This window comes from Malaclemys terrapin, chromosome 2, assembly GCF_027887155.1.
Source record: "Malaclemys terrapin pileata isolate rMalTer1 chromosome 2, rMalTer1.hap1, whole genome shotgun sequence".
NCBI lineage: Eukaryota > Metazoa > Chordata > Testudines > Emydidae > Malaclemys > Malaclemys terrapin.
The window spans coordinates 95,859,747-95,879,448 of NC_071506.1; the positions used below are offsets into that span (position 1 = coordinate 95,859,747).

Below are 19,702 nucleotides of genomic sequence, written 5' to 3' on the forward strand. Positions count from 1 at the left end.
TACGTTTCATTCGCTCTCGTCAACTGTCTCATTACTCTCCACTCATCAGAATAGGTATTTAATTCTGAGAAATAGCTCAGCGGCTTTTCATCCTTTTTGTGCCTTAATAGAAACACTTTTATTTGATCAAGCCTGTGCATTTTTGTCAATCTCTTGTTCTGCTTGTTCATCTATCTGTTTCTGAAGATCCTTGTTTTCCTTTAACATCATATATTGTTGAAGACAACCTGAAGTTAGCTAATGGCTTCTGAGGAGAACAGATGCCTGGATACCTGTGTCTGAATTTCAATTATAGTGTCGCTGCTTTGCCTTTCACCATTGATGTCAAGAGACTCTAAAGCATAACCATGGGAGCTACCTCTCCCAGTATAGGGGGATTCTGTTGTGGCTCAGAGACAACATAATGGCTTGTACATCACTTTCCTTCCTGCAGCCACTGTAGGGAGTATTTTCCAGGGAAAGGGGGATGTATCTGGGGATTCTCTGTACTCCAGTGATCCCTGGATGACCGTGGGTCTGGTAATCATCAGGCTTCTCTAATTTATGCTGGAGGAATGGACTTGCACACAGATATCCAAGGACTAGGATAGCGTAAAGATGGCTTAAAGACCTTTTTGCATACTCCAACTATCCACATGATTCTCATCCGAAGCTGAAGATCTAGGCCATAATTTTTGCAATGGTGTTTACCGTATGTTAAAATCTTAAATGGGAAGAGTATTTAAGCAGTCATCCCTATGGCAGTGGTTCCCAAACTTGTTCCGCCGCTTGTGCAGGGAAAGCCCCTGGTGGGCCGGGCCGTGTCCGCAGGTCCAACCGATCACGGCTCCCAGTGGCCGCGGTTCGCTGCTCCAGGCCAATGGGGGCTGTGGGAAGTGGCACAGGCTGAGGGATGTACTGGCCGCCACTTCCAGCAGCTCCCATTGGCCTGGAGCAGCGAACCGTGGCCACTGGGAGCCGCGATCGGCTGAACCTGTGGATGTGGCAGGTAAACAAACCGGCCCGGCCCACCAGTGGCTTTCCCTGCACAAGCAGCGGAACAAGTTTGGGAACCACTGCTCTATGGCATGATTCTCCTCTTGCTTACACTGATGTAAATCAGGAAAAACTCCATTGACTTGAATGTAATTATACCAATGTAATACTGTTGTGAGAGGATAAAACACTGATAGCATTTAAATGGCAGCACTGTCATGTCTGTAGGGTTCTTACTCATCTTTCTTACTTAAATTATTAGAATAAAAAAAATCAGATTTTCTCTCTCAACCAACTCAGAGAGAAAAGTGTTGTTATTCATATAGAAGGGGTCAGATCTCAGCTGATACATATTGACATAGCTCACTTGATTTAAAGGACCTATACAGATTTACACCAGCTGAGAACCTATCCCTTTTATAGTATATCATATTCATATATATTTTTTCAAGATTAGTAGTATTTGTCACTTTTGATTATTTGTGCATTGAAACACATGAGTCAGAGCCTTTGACCGAAGTTGATCTCTATTTTGATAGAAATGTGTCTCTTTGTATAATTTTTATATACAGATTTAAGTGCCTTTTCCCTGATAAGGATGTATTCTCTTGACTGTTTAGGATGATAGAACCCTTAAATGAAGGGGAATGATTTTTAGTATTGCAGCTACAGTGTAGGCAATGAACTGACTGAGAATATCATCACAGACACATGGAAATGGCCCTTTTCCCAGTACCATTACCCAGCATGAAATTGCCCCAAACCCACATTGTTGCAGTTTAAGTTAATACCCACAGAGTGGAGTACATGCCATTGCACAGAGTGTCAGTAATGCAATAGTCAGTCTTAGGCGGTCGGGAATTGATCATCCCCTTATCTCCCTGAAAACAGCTTTAGTCAGTGGGATATCTAAGGCTTGTACCTCCCTGCACGTTGGCCTGCTGCTGCATTTTTTTCATCCAGAAATGATAGACAGAGATTGCTTTGGATCATGTCTGTGCTGACCCTAGAAGAGTAAACAGATGTCACTATTAAAGGTGAAATATGACTCATCTTCTAACCATTCGCACAGCATTCCCGGCTTTCAGAGACACAAGAGGCAAGTGGCCAAACCCACAAATGTTATTGTGTCTCTCATCTAGCAGCAGAGTGCTGTCCTTAGACAACCAGGCAGGAATACACACACAAACTGAATATGGATTGGCAGCTGCTTGATATGACTGTGTGAAACCATGGCTTTTAGAGAGTCAAATGGTATCTCTTCGTTAGTAGAATTTTATTGAAAATAAGTGTAGAATATTTTTTTCAGTATGTAAGTGTGTGTGTGTGTGTGTGTGCGCTCGTTCGTTTTCTTCCTCCAAAAAAAAAAGTCTTTTCAAGATTGACATGTTTGATTGTTTCAGCTCTTTTTCAATATTGAGTTTTTGCCAAGGTGGTTAACAACAAATAGAGCATACGACTAAGAGATATTTATTAGTCATCCCCCAGATACTTCACAACCCAGTTATTATCTCACTCTCTAAGCCCACACAAAGAACAAAACAAAATCATAAAATGCAGAACAAAATAAAATATGACTTGAAGGTGGGAGGCACCTTCACTATATAATAATCATTCCAACAAATACAGTATTGCATATTTTCATGTATTAATTCCAAATTCATTGATATAACCCATACATTGTTTCCATATGTACTGAGGCTGTGTCTGCACTTGCAGCTGAGGATGTGATTCCCAGCTTGAGTAGACATACTCATCAAGCTAGTGTGCTAAAAATAGTAGTGTAGCCATGGTAGCATCAGCAGCAGTGCATGGAGGCATGGGCTAGCCACCCTAAGTACGTACCCATGGGGTCTGGTCAGGTTTATACTCAGGTCGGCTAGCCTGTTCTGCCTATCACCTCTGCCTCTGGTACTGCAGCTACACCACTATTTTTAGTGTGCTGGCTTGATGAGAGCTAACTTGAGCATATCTATACAAGCTGGGAATCAACCTCCATCTCCAAGTGTGGACATATCTTAAATCTCCCCTATTCTATATTTTCAAAATAGCTCCTTCAAGAAATGCCATGAGTAAGGTAGGTTAGCCACCAGGCATTCTACTTCAGTTGGTGGTGTACTGTATTTTCAGATTCTTAATTATTCTATTTGCCATCTTAATTCACCTTGCATCCAGATTGCCTTCCTCAGTTAAAAGTTCTTTGGATCAGAAGTATCATTTAATGTACAGTAAGATTAGCCGTAAACTCCCCATTGCCTTTTCCAAATATCCTTTTTGTGGCTTTACAATCCCAAAGCATGTCAATAACATTACTGACATAATTTTGCCATCTCCAACAAAACTTTGTAGCATCAGACCCGATCTACCCATTTTGTGTGGTGTTTATTTTATGGCATATACCTTTTAAAAACATTTCCCATTGCCTATTTTCATTCTCCCGCTCAAATTCATTTTTCACTGGCCAAAAGTGCCCATTACTGATGCTTCTTAGAAATGTAGATACTTGGCAAGCACTAAATCTGATTTTTTTCAGTAATGTGGCACGACCAAATGAGGGCCAGATCCTCAGCTGTTCTAAATTGGTGGGACTCCTCTGTCTGGCCCTGTCTGTTCATGCATGCTAAAAAGATTCATATTTCACCCTTATTCCACAGAAGCATGTGCACCTTATCATAAATATGCTTGGTTATATTTCAGTTCTTATTATTTGTATACTATATGCTATATGCTTCCATACATACGGTTTATTTAGTTAAACCTCCAAATAATAATTTGTCATTTAAACCTCATTAAATAGTCTAATAGCTGTAACATTTCCTTACCTTGCAGATTGGTTTCTGTTTTGCTTGGGATGTGTGCCATGCTATGCTTTGAAACAAAATTGATAATTTGGCATTGCAGCTAAATGGAAAATTCTGTCACTTCCAAAATATGTGGTACATACTTAGTGCAGTGTCTCTTGAAGCTGCAAAGGCCACATTTCCTGCCCCGCTGTAGTCAGGAGTCTGATTTCTAGTGGCAATGCACAACTTCAGTCACAATGATTATAAGCAAGTTTCCTGATGTGGATGCCCAGAGTGAAAGAGAATTATAATAACTTGGCACCTTTTAACTGTTAATATTTGAAATATAAGTACCTTTGACAGGACTTTGCCATTAGGAAGGTAAACAGTGCAGCCATCATACTCTTGTGAGTAGGATTTGTTCTGAGTGTAAAGAATATAGAGACAGGGAACAAAGTCTGTTCTGTTGAATAATCTTACTGAACGTTGTTAAGCTCAGTAGTTGTGTATCTTCATTTGAATAGTTATTTTAAAATGTGTACTTACTTGCCTTTTTACAGAAAGAGTACTTAGTGCAGACCTTAGATGTAACAGGTTCTTGTTTTAAAAGTTCTTATGGTAATTGCTTGTGCTCCCTTTGATGTATGGAATAAGTCCCAGTTTTAAAGCTTCCTAGTTACTGCCATTTTTTTGCCCTACTACATTGTTATAACAAGAAAACAGTATAGACTTAAGATGCAATTAGTTGCTAACTTAGACTGTTTATGAGAACTGAGCTGATCAGCTGGAAGGTGCTCTGTTTAAGGATACCGTAACCAAGACTTCAGGTTGCATTATTTATCAAGATTGGTAGTAAACATTAAGTATTTTTCAGTAAGTGTTTGAAATATAATTTGTAAAACCAAACCCTGTGTACTAGACCCCCAGCTGTTGTATATCAGTATTACACCAGCAAAGTTGATGGAGCTATGATGATTCACATCAGCTAAGGGTCTATCCCTATTTATTCACTATGGGCCTGATCCTGAAAAGAGGGTAAGACCCAGATCTTCAAAGGTATTTATGCACCTAGCTCCCAACATCAGTGGGAGTTGAAGGTGCTTAATACCCAGGGCCATCCCTACGGGGGTACAGGGCCCAGGGTGGAAGTGATGGATTCATCTCTTCTGGGACTGACCATGCCAGCCAATTGCACTGGCCCGGGGGCCCCCCAAAGTGTGGGGCCCAGAGAGGTCGCCCCGATGCACCCTACTCAAGGGATGTCTCTGTTAATACCTTGCAGGAGGCTCTCAACCCTTCACAGGGTAGGGTAGACAAAGGAGAGGGCAAAGGCTTTACAAAATAGTGCTGATTGTTCCAAGAACCTCCTGCTTTTAAACTTTTTTGTTTGTATGTGTGAGTTATCTCCTTTAAAGCCTGGAATATATTGTTCAAAATCTTTATGAACAACCTGCTGTTGGATTTCTGGTATAGCTTTCTTCTCTCCCACTAACCTTTCTAAGAAATCTCTTGCCACTAGTTTCTTTCCCCCATTATACTTAAGCAGATGAAGTTGTTCTCTGAAGGAATACGCTGTAAAATAAGATCATTGTACAGGTACAGAATATGGGCCAGTTTCTGCCCTCTGAAAGAAGGTGGATTGTTCCCACAGAAATTATTGGGAACTGCCTGCTCACCTCCAAAGTTAAAATTTTGCCCACTGATAAGTAGGCAATGTACTGTAAATAATTCCTGTCTATCATCATCCTCATCTTTGTTCTCTCTTATCCTGTATTTGAGACTGTGCTGAATGATTACTGAAAATATTGGTCATTAACCAACATAGACGTTAAATAGTTTGATTCTGAAAGCATTACCATACAAAGATCTTTTGTATGTGAGTTCCTCAGGCAAATTTTTTACCATTAACAACTGCATAAATATGAAATTCCAGTTCCATCATTTTCAGGAAAATTTCTGGCTGCTTCCAAAAGACTAAAGCAAATTGGCAATAATTGAAAAGCTCTCAGTTCTTTCTTGTAAAGATGAGTTTTCAAAAAGCAAGTAATCAATCTTGCTTCCATACTCATCAGTGACCCATTTGCAGAGTTCAAGCTTCTTTTGAGCACTTAGATTATTTTCATGGCTAATAGAAAAAAGATTTTTAGTTCTGGCTTTTAGGGCAGTATTTTAGAAGCAAGAAGGAAATTAGTTAATTTCACCTCTATTTGACTGTTGATCTCAATGGATCTATAAACTGTCTCCCAGGCTTGCTTTGTAGTTACTGACCATGGACAATTTGTGATGTTTCATTGGTATGACCTATAGAAGGTAGGTTATTTAATGTAATAGTTTCCTTAAAGAGTCACGCACAGAGGCAGCTAACAGGAGAGTTTCAGAGGGAGTGTGACAGGCTTTCCTTCCAGATTCTGCGTTATGTGTGGTGTCAAGATGTCCAGCAATGGAACAGTGGCAGTGGTCTGCAATGGATGTGCCATGTTCTCTCTCCTGCCTGAAACCAAAAGGAATTTCTTTTGCATGAAGTGCAAGTTAGTGGCTGGAGGGAAAGATTCTTGAATTGAAGGGGCACATTGAGACACTACTGAGAACCAGAGAAGCTGGGGAGCTCCTAGACAGCCAGGGTTGGGAAACACCAGTATTCCAGGTTCAAGGAAGAATGGAACTGGCCAACAAGGAACTGGAGAGGAAGTCAGAGAGGAGATCTGGTGGTTTGTAAACACCACAGGCAAGAGGTCATGGCTGGAGACAGGTCAGGATAGGCAGGCTGTAACCACCAGAGAGAAAAGAAGCAGGAGGAATTCCACACTGCTAGAAGTTTCATATCAATACCAACTCCTCAGTGTGGAAACTATGGAAGTTACTACTCAGGTTCCAACAGATCCAAGGGATATATGGGACAGACATGTAGATAGCATCTTGGTCCAACCTGTAAGAAAATCAAGCTTGCCTGCAAAGAGTTCTCCAACCATCCAAGGAAGACAGACAGTCCTTGCTGGATACTCGACACTCAGACGAATTGAAAGAACATTCTGCAAGGGACAGATGGACAACAGGAGGGTGTGCTGCCTTTCTGTAGCCAAGACATGAGATGTCACTCTAAGATTGGATAGGTTTCTGAAGTTGATGGGAAAGGATCCATGGGTGATGGTTTGTATTGGCACTAATGACACTGCGACATGGACTATGGCATTATAGGTATGAGCAGCTCTCCAAGGGTAATATTGGTTTGTCATATCCTTTAGAAAAGCATGAGCTGGCAACATAAGCCAAGAATTAAACGGTCATCAATAATATTTATAGAAAGGCTGAGGGATTAATAAGCTCAATTTCTAAAGTATATTTTAATCTTTCACCTATAAAACAGCTCATTGAATTGATAGCAGACAATTGGGTGACTTAGCTTCAGTACTTTTTTATGAATATAATGACTTTCATAAACTATACAGACATTTTTACTCTTCCCAAGGTGGTTTAATATATAAACAGGTTGTCTCCTGTGTGATGCTGATCTGTTTTATAGCATTATTTTCCCATGAGGCATACATATGGTAACTAACTTCCCAGATTATATTTGGCAAGAACTACCTTTTCATCATTTTCTTTTCCTATTTGCTAAAATTATTAGTAATAACTTTTAACGTAATATTTTCAATGCCTTGATTATATCCATATTCTTTATCATTGGATTTCTGTTAGCATCAATAATCTTGAACCATTTTTTTGGATCAGTGTTTGGTCTTTTTTTAATAGTCCTTTGTTATGAGAACAGCTTTGTTCTCTTCAAAAGTACATTTAACATGCCAAGGAAGTGGACCATTAATATCAAACAAAAAGAAGTAATGGTGTTTGAGATCAAATTACCTTATTATTGATGGTTTCAGAAAAGATTAGCTTATACTCATAGATTTCAGCGTATGAAGAACACCAGAGTATTTATTAACCAGTTTTGTTCTGTGTAGTTTTTTTTTTAATTGTTTTCATTTTTATCTGTGCTAGTTACCTTTAATTTTGCAGAGAAAAGAAACTTCTTACTTTTAATTTTTAACTTATAGAAACTATAAATAAAAAAAAAGACATTTGAACTGAGTTTCAGAATACATCTTCTTCAGTGTTTGAGATACATTATCCTGTGTCATATTGTGATTATCTCCTGTTTGGGTAACTAAAATAAATAGAATTATAATTCATTCACTATGTAGGCTGAAAACCATGAATGTGTGCTGCAATCAAATGTAGAGACATGGGACAATGATAGGTTTTGTATGCTGGTAAAGACCTTTTACACAGCACATTCAGCTACTTTGTCAGAGTAATATAAACTACAGGGATGAAAGGCTCAGAAGAAAGGGTGAGTGAACCCAGAAACACTAATGTTCAGATGCTGACAATACTGGTTTTAATGCTTATGGGTTTTTTTTCCAACCCAAGTATGCTTTTGTTCACATATTGAACATCTGTTTAAAAAATTGGTGTATTATTTCACTTTATGGGAAATTCTGTCATCCTGAAAATAACAAAATTGCAATGAGATGATATAATATACCTGTAAGTGTTGTAAAATCATAATCCAACATCAATATGTCTTAGGTTTTGGTCATAAACGTTGAGTAAATGTGCTGATAATATTTGGCTTGATGATGTAAGCTTATTACAGTTGTGAAATGGCTGAAACGGCTCCTTAGAGCAGAGGCACCCAAATTTTACCCAAGTAATAGGTATGTTACCAGCTTTCCAGGAACCCTAGAGATGTGTGTAATTTCTATAAAATGGAGCAGATTAGCTAACGTACCTGTTTCTGTGGAGCATACTGCTGAGACTTGTAGTCTCCAAAGGCTTCATAGTGCCATAGAACATCAGGCAGCCATGGACCACATTAAAGAACTTGGTGGGCTACATTTATTAATATGTTTATGCCCCCACACTCCATGTAATGCTGTACAGAAATCCAAGAAAATGTGTTTCTGGCCCTGAAGAGTTTACAATCAGTCTATAGGCAGAGAGAAGCTGCTACTGCCCTAAGACTGAAACTTGCCCATTCTAAGCCTTAGGCCTGGGTAACAGGGGAGGGAGGCATTCAATATTTGTGTTAATAAGAAAGAAGAGTTTCTCCAGTAGGGATGATTTATAAAATCTCATAGTAGTTTAGGATTTTAGAATAAATCCCTGGAGATGAATACTGGACAGAGGGCAGGGACGTCAGTGAAAAGTGCATAATAAATTAATTTATCACATAAATGTGTGTGTGCAAGATTCACTTTTCTCATACTTTGGCCACCACCAATGTATACCATCTTAGACCAATAAGCTTCTCTCAGAAAACTTCTCATGAAAGGTCACTTTCATGATAAGAATGCTAGTTGTTTCCAGTGTTCCCAGTCAATTAATGACTAATGAGTAAGTGCAGGTTCTATCATCAAAATAATGTCTAACATATGAGCTATCAAAATAATGCATTTAACAGGTGGCAGTTTAAAAAAAACCTCCAAATGAGGCTCTCAACAATCATTTGTAAGCTTGGCACAGAGACAGTGTGCCATTTTGTAATCAGAAAGGGTAAATTGCAATCATGATGCTGCTTAAAATCACTCACAACACTATCAGAGATGATAAATCCAGGTAATATAAACACTCTTGCAGAAATAACTTCATATCATGATATATTGATATATCACAAGTCATACAGTAGAGAAAAGAATTAACTAAACCAACACAATTTTATCACATTTTTTGCAAATACCTGCAGTTTCTTTACAAAATATAAAATGTGTTAGAGAATAATGGAAATCTTATATTTTCTGCAGCTATATCAGCTTGTATTTTGATCTCACAAGTTAATTAGGGTCAGATTTGTCTGTACTTAGATTGGAGGCCTCCGTGGTATATGTTCAGGTGCTGCAAGAAATGCTATTGGTAATTGAATATGCAGCATTCTTTGAACTTGGTACTGAACGATTGCTCAACAATATCCGGCATGTTCATAAGAACAATGCAATAAAAGCATATCATCTTTTGAAAGAAATATAAAATTGAAGTCCTGACCATTTGCAGTCCTTAAAAATCCATAAGACTTTTCACAAGAGTTGAATTGTTAACATTAGTGGCCTAACAAAATTCCAGCAGACTATTTATATTCGGTCCCAGCAGTCAATTAGATATATAGAGATGGGCCAAATCTCACATTTGTATGCATTTTTGTTAGTTTGGGGGAATCTATTTACTGCAAAGTCTTTTGCACAGTCCTGCATTAGTTTCAGACCATGCTGGATATAAGATCCAGCAACAGTGCCTTTTTCCCAGTGTTGGAAAATGGTTTTCCACATATTTTTACATTAATGTGGGCAATGACTTGAGCTGGCTTACCATAGCATTTTGTTAATGCTGGGAGAGTTTTGTTTTGTTTTTGTTTTGTTTTGTTTTTGTCTGTTCCTATAAAACATTTTCTTTAGTAATGTTAAACCTGCAGTTTGTTGCTTCTGATTTTGTTTAACTTCCTTTTCCCTTGCCCCCTAGTTCTAGAATAATGGGTAATAATAATAATAATTAATCATAAAAGAGACTATTACTTTTTCTGTATCATGTCACAAGTAGAGGGGAAACTTGGAAAGTATAAAATACTCCAAACTCTATAGGACATTAATCTAAACAAGAAATTTGTGCCAAAACCAAACTAATAATGCTTGATCCCATGGCTAGATATTATATTCTTCTTTCTGCCCTTAATTATTGTGTAATCTTATTATGCACTGTTAAACAGCTGCCTTGTTTCACTCTGCAGATGACTACATTTCAGTGATGGATAAATTGATTCATATATGTAATTTGTTATAGAGAGTTTCCAGATCCTTAATTATTCTTGTTGAAAGAACTTAATTAGAAAAATGCTTTGCCACAATATAATGTTGTACATCCCCTTCCTGTTTACATTTTTTCTTATTTGTCTAACACTAATCAGGAATATGGTACCATGTTTCCAGTGGTGTATTATTTTGTACGCTATCTGGTAATAAGGTATCTTAATAGTACAGTTCATTACTAGTATAGAACATGCATGGAGTTGACACTCTTTCCATACGGTGTTCACACACATACACATTTCAATACACTTGTGTCAATGTCTGTGAACAAAGGGCAGTTCTAGATATTCCTGAGTGAGAAAATAGAACTTAAACATATACCAAATGGGAGTAGATAAATACATACGAGGCGACCTAAAAGATGCTTTTTCCGGGTCAATTATAGGCAGATGTAATTGTGGCCTAGCTCTAAAACTAAGAAAAATTGTGATTTGTGGTATTGAAACTGGATCCTGTGAGAGGTTGGAGAAGCCAGTGACATAAGTGGGACCTCAACAGTTTGTCCCAAAGTGACTGTCCTGCTTCATCTGCATTATGATAATTTTTTTTTAAATAGCCAAACTACATAAAACACATCTCTAATCTAATTTTGTGTAAGTTGCACCCAATATATTTAACTACACTGGAAATGTAAAAGTGATTTTAGAGGAAGACATCATTTAATTACAGTCAAGCTCTTTGATCTGTAAAACTCCATGCTATAGTGAATCAGTGACTAACAGCATAGATAACTTAAATCTATCATTTCCAATTACGCTCAATCCCGAGGCTGCTTAAGCACTATTCTTTAGATGGCGATCAATGTTCAGGAGTTCTTGACTGTTCCTCTTGATAACCTTTTGGACCATGGGCATGAAGAAGGTGCAAAATTCAGCCACAAATTAGATTTGAAGTCAGAGAGAAATAGACTTTGTTAATGGTATCTCAGTCACTTAAAATGAAAAGGCTGTCTGTCTGAGAATTCAGAATAATTTAGCACCCAAGGCTGTACTCAGCTTTTCTTATAAACAAACAGAAAGATACACTGTTAAATTGCCCTGATCTACACAGGGAAGGGCAACTCCATTGATCAGTGACAGAAAATGGAATGGACTGTGAATTCAATCCCAGAGGCAGCCACCAGCTGGAAGCTGTAACAATGCAGCTCCACTGGAGACACACCATTAGATACTAGGCATCAGAGGCGGGCCGTGCAACAGGCACAGATGTCACACAAAGACATACAGTCTCCATGAAGATGTCTCTGGCACTCCATTGACTCCTTGGAACAATCATATAGACTTCCTCCTCTTTAACATACGTGCCATGGGAGGAGAGGGGTTGGGCCAATTGTTGTTGAACATTATTATTAAGCAAACGTGATTAATGATAAAATATGGAGCTTTCATCTGCACATCACTCATCTAGATGGCGAGTATCTTAAATTCATTCCCTTTTGCCCACTGAATTGTGTGAATTAAATTGGTGACTTCCCTCTAATTTCTAAAGGAGAAGTGTTCACAACACACACATCACTAGCATCATCAGAACTAAATTGTGCCCTTCTTGGAAGTCTTAGCAGAGAGATTAAAGACTGGCATGTAGATGGAACTACCCTCTCAAACCAGGAGTTGGTGACTGTAGTTCAGGGGTGAGGTATATTTTATCATTATAAAGGTTGGCTATATTTCAAGAGTATTTAATTGAACTTTTCATAAGATCATTGTCTTTATTAAAAATTCTATGAACTTTTTCTAAATCATGTGATTTTATTTCATTCTTATCATTTTCTAAAAGAAAGAAAGGAGAGAAATTTAGGAAGTCTGGTATTAACAGGAATTTTCTGGTGAATACAGTAACTGTCCAGTAGTAGATTTTACTATTCAGTCATACAGTAAATGAAGTAAAATGTAATGTAATGAGCAACTAGTATCCAGTGTGGTGGTTGTTTCTGAGGATAAAAATCATGCAAAAAAAGATGGCGAGATCATGATTTTGTGTTAAAATGTTATTCTACTCCTGTACTGCTTCGCTATAATGTGACTACTCACATGAGCAAGGACTACTGACATTAGTTAGTTGGATTCGAGATATTTCATATACGTTCCAGTCTGCATAGTAAATTTAGTCACAAGGGGGCAATCTAGTTCTGTTGGGCCTGGTCATTCAGAACATGTTTATGAAAAAATGTCTTGATCGAAGTACAGTCTATGAGATGGTAAACATCACACTTATGCCCACTAAGTTATTTCAAAGATTAGCAAAGGCAGCTTCTCGAATTAAAGAGAACTGTGATCGCCTCAATACTGTCTGCCCAGGGCCGGCTCCAAGAATTTTGCTGCCCCAAGCGGCAAAAAAAAAAAAAAAAAAAGTCACAATCGGCGGCAGCTCCACCGCGCTGCTTTCTTCTTTGGTGGCAATTCGGCAGCCGGTCATTCCCTCTGAGAGGGACCGAGGGACTTGCCGCCCAAGAGCCCGACGTGCCGCCCCTTCCCCTTGGCCTACACAAGCACCTGCTTGCTGAGCTGGTGCCTGGAGCCGGCCCTGTGTCTGCCTGTCTGTCTAATATTCTAAATCCTTTCTTTTTAATTATTGTTTCCAATATCTCCATTGATTTTTAAAGGGAAGGGGTGCCTAACAGGCACCTTTGTGACTTGGGAAAATCTCCCTCAGATAGACTCAAAATACAAATGCCTCCTTCAATTTAAGCTTTTGCTGAGTATATTTATCAGACAGTAAACAGTCATAAATGCATACATCACTTTTGAGCTGTGGTTCATCAAACTTCAGAGTTGTGTTAGGTGGAAATCTTTTGCAATTCTGAGGAAATCATTGGTATCCTACTGGATGAAAGAAAAAGTTACCTGCTTTTCCCAGCAATCTCACATGAAAATATAGCAGTGTCTCTGCTTTTTGCCTGATAATGCAGGATGCTCTTTATGTCACAATCTCTATGTGGCATTTTAATGGGTTTTTTAATAGTTAATTTGTTTTCTCTGTTGACTTTAGATCACAAGTGTATGACGGAAAAGGGATCTGTCATTCCCTTTAACACACACACTACTAAATTATATCTGCTCTGCATCAGGCGCTTTATCAAGGGGGAGGGAGTAAAGGAAGCCGGTTCAAGTCATAATTTTCTGGAAGCATTGGATAGAGTGTGAGGGAGAGGGGCCCCAGAAGGTACACGTTGTGGTGGACCAGACTGCAGCTATGTCCTTCCCTCCTGTCCATGTCTGAAAAGTAGCATGGTCAAATAATAGAGTTTTCAGGAACTTTGTCAGATAATTTTTCTAATATTTAATTAAAGTCACTTTAATTAAGGTGGTTTTTATGCCATTTGACCAGAGTAACCCAATTCAATGTTTTCAATCTAAGAGCATAAACAACTACAGGACTGACAGTTTTATTATATGTCCCTAAAGTACTAAACAATATGAAATTAGACTGAGGTTACAAAGGAAATCAAATTAAACAAATCAAGGAGTGAACAATAATACTAATTAAAATTGGTTAACTAACAAGAAAACAATTTGAGACCAATTTGATTGGGCAAATCATCATATTAGCATAATCAAATCACAAAACCAATATAATGTCAATGATTGAATGGCTTACTTAGTCTTTCTATCTCTGTGCAGCTTACTTAGCAGACACCCCAAACTGGTAGTATGGTAGAATTAAATTTCACCAACCCACCAACAAATGTGAATTCCTAGATCACTGTAACAGTCTTACCACGGAGTCACAGACAGTCCCATTGGGATCTCTAGTCTATCTTTCCACCCAGGCAAGCTGGACATAGTGTTCAATGGTCACTTAAACCAAAAATCACAGAATATTCAAGTTGCTTCCAGTCACAAGGGACCAGTCACTTATCCTGGATAATTGTGCCTTAGATCTCACACCAAAGACTATGCCTATAGCCCGGTGGTTCCCAAACTTGTTCCGCTGCTTGTGCAGGGAAAGCCCCTGGCCGGCCAGGCTGGTTTGTTTACCTGTCACGTCCGCAGGTTTGGCCGATCGCGGCTCCCAGTGGCCACAGTTCGCTGCTCCAGGCCAATGGGAGCTGCTGGAAGTGTCGGCCAGTACATCCCTCAGCCCGTGCCACTTCCCGCAGCTCCCATTGGCCTGGAGCAGCGAACCGCAGCCACTGGGAGCCGCGGTCGGCCAAACCTGCGGACTCGGCAGGTAAACAAACCGGCCTGGCCTGCCAGGCGCTTTCCCTGCACAAGCAGCGGAACAAGTTTGGGAACCACTGCTGTGCCAATCCTAAAATAAACTAACTAAAGATTTATTAACTAGGAAAAAGAAATGGGAGTTATTTATAGGATAAAGCAAGCATGCATACATACACAAATGAGTTTCAGTCTGTTATTCAAAAGGTGACAGAGATGTAGTAATCTGTCAGCACTGAATGCCTTTTTAGGACTTAACCCAGTTGACCTTTGGGATTTCTGCTTTTTGATACTTAGCTCCAGTCCTTGTGAGAGTTCAAACAGCAAAGCGATTAAAAATCTTCACCTTCTGCACATACTTCTCCCTGGGTGGATGGGCCAATTAACAAAGCTTTTGTCCTATGATGGCCCACTTCATTTTGATAGTCCCCCTAGTTGGGCAGGGGGAGCCACTCTTCCCACCTGAGTTCACAAGTTCAGAGCAGCCATTTTTAGAATTACAAATTATTTTACAATTATATACTTTGTAGTGTGGAATACAGACATTATATGTAAGGTTAATGCATGCTGCAACTTACAGGCAATTTATAGAGTTAAACAATGTACACATCCTTACAAGTCTAACACTCATCTTAATCAATATTAACAGATTGGTGTGCTGGTCTGGTTTCAACCTATGAATTTGTCAGTTTTCAGCTGACGCTTACCAACTTGGCAAGAGCTGACACCTTGTTTACCAGTGTCATATTCCACTTTCCTTGGGAGGAAAAGTAGGAGTATCAGCTGTCTGGTTGTTATTGTGGTGACCTCCAGAGGAGCGCACTTCTTTATCGTTTACCTGGTTGTTTAAGGTTGAAATTCAGGCTGGTATTGTCCAACAGGAATTCCCCAGCCATCTTCTGATTGAATCAGGGGAACACAGGTTTCTTATCCCAACTGCATTATTCAACCCTGGTCGAGTGAGGGCACTCTGACCTCTGGTCAACCGTTGGGTCCCTTCTTCCTAGGGGACTGATTGATTGTCACATCCACAAGTCTGTGTGTTTTTCTTAACAAGCAGTAACAGGAGAACAACAGGAGATGATGACTCCATCAAAAATTGTTTCAATTTCCCTTATCTGAGTCAACAGTCAGGGATATTGAATGGCTTCTTGACCATTGGGGCCTGACCACTTTCCTGGTCATAACACATGACCCCTTGCTCTCTGACTTTAAAAACCTATGGAATTGTCACCATCTGAGAAACTGGGGAATGTGTGAAAGGTGATTTTGCTCTATCAAAGCTCAAAGCCAAGCAGCTTCAAAGGCTACTTATTAAATCCCATTAACATAAACTTACTACAAATATAGCACTTAATATCTACATTACAATATGTTCTACTGTCACAGGCTACACTTCTAGAACAAATCTAGCAACTGCCAGATTTGTGTCCATCCCCTAGCCAGCTCCCATAAGGCTGTATGACTGCTCTGCCCCTGAGCAGATGAATGCCACTGGGGGCCCCTATTCAGGTGAATACATTCTTCTTCCTCCTAGCCCCTTCCCAGCACTGGTCTCAACCCTTGGAACTGTAATAGACTCCTCAGGGTTTTATTCTAAATGTTACCTCTGAAAGGGTGTATCACTGCTTGCTTTAAAAATTTACATATTGCGCCCCCCCCCCCCCCCCACACACACACACACACAGCACCTGATACAGGGGTCGGCAACGTACGGCACGTGGCTCACCAGGGTAAGCACCCTGGCGGGCCGGGCCAGTTTTATTTACCTGCTGACGCGGCAGGTTCGGCCGATCGCAGCCCCGACTGGCCGCGGTTCACCGTCCCGGGCCAATAGGGGTGGTGAGAAGCGGTGCAGGCAAGCGATGTGGTGGCCGCGGTTCGCTGTCCCGGGCCAATGGGGGTGGCGAGAAGCGGCGCAGGCGAGTGATCATTTGTGTATCAGGTATTATATCTGAGATTAGAATTGAGCTTTTAGGACATGATCTTTAAAGGCTTATTCATTTCAATGGATTTACTCACATGAATAAGGGTTTGTAAAATTAGTTCATAAATCTCAATCAGGCACTCAAATCCAATTTGAAATCATCTTTCTGTCTCTTTAATCTCCAACACAATGGTCTTTCAAAATCTACTATTCAGCATACTATACAGGCAAGAAGCTCAGATATTGCTGTCCTTCTCTGGGAGATTGCAGTAAATCTGCAGGAAACTCATTCTTTTATCCTGCAGGGTGCCAGTAGCGTCCTCAGTGTTGAAAAGATTTTCACCTAGTGCAATTCTGTAGTTTGAGGAATCGCAGCTTAGAGCCAGGTGGCATATGTCTTGACTGTTCATTATCTGATACATTCAGTTCAGCAGAAGCCTAAGTGGAAGGATGTCTTTTTGAGACCATCTGTCCTAAGAGATATCAGCAACAATAAAGAAAATAAAGTCTTTAAACATTTTAGAAAAATCCCACAACACCACACACACCTAATAGAATGCTTCCCATTGGGCTCCCCTTTGATTTTGAAAAGCGGAATTTGTTTAACTTTCAAATGACTTAATTGTCATATTTTTTGTATTTATGAGCTTGAAGAATATGACTTCAGCTGACACACTTGTGTGTAAATATGTATCGAATGGACCTTTGCCATGACCGTGCCCGGCAGTGCTGGATTGCCTCCTGGTGATTATATTTTTTCTTTTCAGCCTAGAATGCATATTAACTTATAACAGGAAATCATGATCACAGTTTTTTCAGGGGGTTTTTGTGTGTGTGTGTGTGTGGATGTTATTTATCCAAAGAATTTACTGTAATGGCTCTGCCACACAGTTAATAATCTTTAGCAGTTTCTCGTTATTGCATTACATTGCAGTTATGGTTTCCTGACTGTAAAATCAGTCAGGTTATTTCTAGGCTTTCATAATGAGGCTGTGATGCTTTGGTTGATGTAGACTATATGATGGTAGCCGTGATAGAAAAAGATGATTCTTTGCTGCAGTTGAGTCACAAGCTTTATTGCTCTATATGAGCCAATCTCTATTGCAACAAAAGTAATTTTCCAGTCTCATATAACACAAATATTTTTGTGACAAAACTCTTTGTAAAATCAGAATGTTATTTGCTAATATACCACAATCGATACCTTGACTTTTAACAGAAATCCTATGGTCCCTTGAAAAGATTCTCAAAGACCAGCTTTCTGCCAAATGGGGGGAAAAAAAGATGATAACTTCAAAACGATCTAGATATGAAGCACAATTTGTAACCGAACTGTGCTGTAGCTCTAAGTTTTCCTGTTCCTGGGTCCAAATAGAAAGGCAGGGCTAGGGAAATAGGGAACTTCATTTTCAAACCTGCAAACTCTGTGTTAATCTACTGATGCCCACAGTCCGTTATCTGAAATGATTTAACCCTGGTGGCATACAAGTTGCAAACAATATTGTTTAGGTGTCCGATTTTTCAAAGGAAGCAATCGCATAGACCTCACACCTAATTAAATAACATATTGAGGAGCTGCTTTTACATGCATTCGGCTACCTGATGATATTTGTGTGTTAGGGAAGCAGCACTGTTTTGTATTCCTGCCTTATTTCTCCTTAAAGCAATAAAGAAGTCGAAAGTAGCCCTTGATGGTACTGGAAAAGGTGCCAGCCACTCAGTCGAGACCCATAATCGCCTTGTTACTCTGGGCCGGAGGCATATTCTAGAAGAATGGGTTTTCTGCCTGACTGTGTCTCTGAGAAGAGAGAAATGAAATGTCAGACCAATTATCTGAGCAGTGGACAGTGTAAGGAAAACTGACTGCTTTGTGAAGTTGTGGCCAGAGTTCCAATTATTGGATTAGGCAGAGTTTGCTGCTACACTTCACTATCATGCTGCTATGTACCAGGGACTTGAGTACACTTAGAGGTGAGTCATGTATGACTGCAGCAAAACAGCCAATATGCTTTGGTAAATGAGGTTCTGATTGCATACAAGCAGTGTCACTTCAGTGGAATGAATTTTTTGTGTCAGTTGCTGTTGAACTGGTTTTCCCTTCAAAGGTCAGTATCCACTTACTCCTGTGTAGTTGGAAGTAACTCAATGAAGTATGTGAGGTTACACTGCTGAAAAACTGGTGTGAGACCAAAATCAGGCCTTCAGTGTGAGGGAGTGTTTGTAAATGTCAAAAGTCAGAGAGAAACCTAATGGCAGTGGCAACTGTGGTTGGTTCAGTGCTTAAATTCTCCATTTTAATTTAATTTATAAATAACAAGGGGCAAAAAATAGTCAGAATTCTTCAAGTAGTTAACAGTGGAGGATGTGTAAGCTTGCATCAAGTTGTCCCTTGTAAACTACAGACTTTGTCTGAATGGTCCAGCGTAAGTTGAAACAAACCAGGGAGTGAATATAGAAGTGTTATCAGCAAATTAATGGATCCTGATAAAGTAGGGTAAATGGGAAAAAAGCATGATTGATATCTGAAACCTGCTAGAGAGCAGATTTTGCAGGTGTGCATCAGTAGTATTCTACTGCAGCAAATTGTTTGTGTTCTTGATGAACCATAGACACTGCACCTAGAAAACAGAGTTTAGATCTGTGGTTCTCAAGTAGGAGTACATGAACCCCTGGGGGAACGCAGAGGTCTTCCAGGGGGTACATCAACTCATCTAGATATTTGCCTAGTTTTACAACAGGCTACATAAAAAGCACTAATGAAGTCAGTACAAACTAAAATTTCAGATAATGACTTGTTTATACTGCTCTATATACTGTACACTGAAATATAAGTGCAATATATATATTCCAATTGATTTATGTTTTAATACTATGGTAAAAATGAGAAAGTAACCAATTTTTCAATAATAGTGTGCCGAGACACCTTGGTATTTTTATGTCTGATTTTGTAAGCAAGTATTTTTAAGTGAGGTGTAACTTGGGGGTATGCAAAACAAATCGGACTCC

At 39.4% G+C, this 19,702-nt stretch overlaps 1 protein-coding gene across 2 annotated transcripts in view; it reads left to right on the forward strand.

Moving 5' to 3' along the window:
- DOK6 (docking protein 6) overlaps positions 1-19,702 on the forward strand; it is a 413,373-nt gene that overhangs the window by 357,676 nt on the left and 35,995 nt on the right. The gene's annotated exons all lie outside the window — the stretch shown is intronic.